The sequence below is a fragment of the Crocuta crocuta genome, unplaced genomic scaffold (assembly GCF_008692635.1).
Source record: "Crocuta crocuta isolate KB4526 unplaced genomic scaffold, BGI_CrCroc_1.0 scaffold35, whole genome shotgun sequence".
Classification (NCBI taxonomy): Eukaryota; Metazoa; Chordata; class Mammalia; order Carnivora; family Hyaenidae; genus Crocuta; species Crocuta crocuta.
The window spans coordinates 6833582-6837008 of NW_027530625.1; the positions used below are offsets into that span (position 1 = coordinate 6833582).

The 3427-nt window shown below is 61.0% G+C and overlaps 1 long non-coding RNA gene across 2 annotated transcripts; it reads right to left on the reverse strand.

Moving 5' to 3' along the window:
• Window positions 1–492: 492 nt before the first annotated feature.
• LOC144234968 (uncharacterized) lies at window positions 493–3152 on the reverse strand. Of its 2 annotated transcripts, XR_013336119.1 has the most exons (4): window positions 2790–3152; window positions 2557–2653; window positions 2323–2425; window positions 493–692 (listed from the first exon to the last, which is right to left on the reverse strand). It is a non-coding gene; the product is annotated as an uncharacterized LOC144234968 (long non-coding RNA). The 2 variants fall into 2 exon arrangements; XR_013336118.1 differs by having other exon boundaries at window positions 2557–3152.
• Window positions 3153–3427: the final 275 nt, after the last annotated feature.

A 3427-nucleotide genomic window follows, 5' to 3' on the forward strand; every position in this document is an offset into this window, starting at 1 on the left:
TGCAGGCAAGAAGCCTCGCCTCACCCCTGCTGCCTGGGGGCCTAGCAGTTGGCCAGTCTCCTCTTCACTGTTTATGGGGTGCCCTGGAGGGGGTGGTCAGGTGCCCGGCTCTGGGGAAACAGCCAAGAGTCGGCCCCGAGGGAGGGATGAAGCCAAGGCCTTCTAGTGCCACCTCTACCTGGGGGGCCGCTGCGGGGGAGGGGAGGTCTGCGGAGAGGCCACCACGGGCTAAAAGCGGACAAGAAATTCCCTGCGCCTAAGGGACTTTTGTTCCCGCTCCCGCGGGAGGAGCCACCTGCCCGCAGGCCAGGGCGAGAAGACCCTCGGCGGCGCCGCCGCGTGCGCCCTCGGGAGNTCGCCTCGTCTCTGTCTCCGCCTCCCTTTCTCGGCGTCAAACTGAGTTCCTCTGAGTTCCTGCCCCACCTCTGCCCCTGGCCTGGGGTCTTGGGTCTATCGGCCCCTCCCCCAGCCCCGAGCCTCAGTTTACCGCTGCCAGATGCATGGAATCTGGTTGTGAGTGCGCTCCCTCCCTGCAGGGGGCGTCAGTCTCGGCCTCCGGAAGGGGATCGGCGTTCTCCTCCCGAGGGCGGGGGCCGCGCCCGGGTCGCTGTGCCGGGTTTCTGGCCGCCACTGGGCTCCGGGACTGTGGGAGGGGCCGCTTCGCAGGAAACGGCCGCCCGCCGTCCCCGTTGCTGTCGGCCAAAGGAGAGGGAGGGTCATTATGAAATGGAGGAAACCCCTCTCCCGCCCGCCAGAGCGCTTCCTGAGGAGGTCCCGTGACCGGCCACCTCGGTGTTCCTTTCTGCGCAGTGGGGGCGTCCCCCGCGGGGCCTCGAGGCCCGGACAAGCAGTCTGGGGCAGGAACAAACCTGTTCTCTCCCCATGGAGGGATCAAATAGGCCCTGGCCTTTGATCCTTCCTTCCCAGCCCCTGGCTGGTGACGGGGCAGATTCCGGAGCCAGCAGACCGGAGCCCCGAAGGCAGGCACAACTGGGTGAGAGCTTGGATCAGGTGCCAGCTTCCCAAGACTCAGTTTCCCCATCTGTCAGAGCTGGCACAGGCTCAAGGCTAGGAAACAGAGAGGTGGGGCCATCTCGGTAGACTGAGAGCCGTGGCTGGGTCCGTGCACTCATTAACTGTCTGGGGCCCGCCTCCCCGCCTGCCATACAGGGGACATGAGAGGGAGACCAGATCTCTACCCTCCTACGGAAGCTTCTGGCGAGGAGACCGTAGACAGAAAGAGCCACAAAAGGAACGGGTGGCTAGGACCCGAGGAATCTTCATTCTAAATTCCCTTCCCCCCTTCCATCCCCCTCTCCGAGCCCAAGCAGGGGAGCCGGGGGATGGGGTGGAGACCTGTCCCAGTGGGGACCTACCTGTGCACTGTGCTGAGAAGCAATTCTGGTTCTGCTCAGTACAAGCTGAGTGATGAAAGGTGCCTCACTGAGCTCCTAACCCCTGGGCCAGGCACCGGGTGGGGCAGGGGAGCGAGGCCCCCACTCGGTTATAGTCTAAGTTCCCTCGAGTACTCACATGGGCCCCATCAACGGACCGTCTGCTCTGGGCTTTGCGGTCACTTGGCCGTGATGCGGGCCATTTCCCTTGGCCCAGGGCCCCAGGAGTCTGATTCACAGAGAGGGGCCGGGCCCAGACTTAGCCGCTGTGCAAGCACTTTCCCATGCCCCATTTCATCTTAGCTCCCTTAGCTGGGAGGCAAGCCAGGACGGCCAGATGCCTTCAATGGAGCACAGAGCCCCCGAAGAGAGTGCCTTGCCTGTGGGCACCCATGTGGAAAGAGATAAACTCATCGGGATTCAGGGTCTGAGGCTCTGAGCTCTGCTGTTACACTTTGGGAAGGGTTGAGCTTCCAGGGCCTGGTGTCTTCGCTCCCCAGACTTGGGGGGTGCCCTCCCCAGACTTGGGGGGGAGGCCATGTACCCAACAGGCTTTGTAATATTAGTAGGATCAGCAAATGAATGAATGCTCTCTTCTCTCCCCAACGTGCCCCAAAGGCTCTTAGAAGTTTGCCTGTCTCCTACCAGAGTCCGGTGAGATCTCCTTAGTGTGCTTACCACCCGTCTAGGGGCTTTTCACCAGAAGCAGAGACTCAACCTTCCCAGCCCCTGCAGACTCCCAGGTGACCCTTACCCCTGGGTGGAAGGTGTTTGCTGGAGTGCCCCCATCTCCAAGAAAGCCAGTGTTCCTGATGTGGTTCTCAAGCCCCAGCTGCTGAGAGCCAGCTCATTGTCTAGCCCAGGACAAGCCCCTTGACTTCAGCTCCCTCATCTGTCAATTGGGAAGAAAATCGCTCCCCTGTCTTACCCAGCCTGTGCTGATAGATGAGCGACTGGTCGGTCAGGCGGGTGGTCGGGCTGAGACCCGACAGCGGCACCTCCTGGTCAGAGTGTAGAATTGCAGCCTAGCTCTGTCAGACACAAAAGAGCGCCTCAAGGGGATGGGAGTTGGAAAACCCTAGAAGGAGGAACCCCCCCAAAGTCAGAGAATTCTTCCGGCTTAGGCGGAGCTGGGGTTAAAAAAAAAAACACTCTAACAAACCCAGCTCAGCGGAGTTAGAATGTCAGGCAGTGGTTCCGGAAGAAGATGCGCTCAGCTGTTTCCCTGCTGATTGATGATTCGTTGGGGGTTTTGTTTTCTGGAAGACAAAAGTGAGGGGGAGGCGACCTGTCGCCTCCTCAAGTTCAGAGTGTATAGGGCCCAGGGCAGCAAAGAGCAGGCGGTCTGCCCTCAGCCTAGGCTGCAGCCCCAGCACTGGAGGCCCCGTCGCTTACCTTTTCTGAGCCCCATGTGGTCACGATAGCTGATATTGATTATCAGTAATAGTCGCCACCTTGAACTGGCACTTGTGCGGTGCTGAACAGAGTATCTGCTCTTGTCATTGTTCCAGCTTTGACATTTAGGAGCACATGGGTTTCGTTGGAACTGAGGACGTAGCCAAGGCGGGCCTAGCAGGTGCATGGGAGGCTGGTGGGGTGGCTCGGGCTGGGGCCCCGGAGAATGCCACCTGCCTTGCCCCCTCAGACCAGGCTGGCAGGCATCTTGACGCGCGGCCTTCTCTCCTCCAAGGTGTCCGTCTTTTGGTGAAGGGTATGGGAGCGGAAACAGATGTTCTTGGCAGTGGTCATGCGCCTGGGAGCTGGGAAAACCCACCCTTCACGGAGGGTGGGGCGGAGACGAGGGTTTGCTAGACGCCTCCCCCAGGCAGCAGCCCCGGGTCCTGGGCTGTCAGAACCAGAACGGCAGATGGCTCGCTTGAGCCCCGGAGAGGGAGGGACTGGCCTGAGGTGAGCCGTGACCATGTTGGTGCCCAGCTCTGGCTCCTACCCCCAGCGTCTCACTGAATCCTCACTGTCGCCCCGTGGACTGATGGGCTCTTCTCAGCCGCGTCTGGCAGATGAGCAGCTGAAGC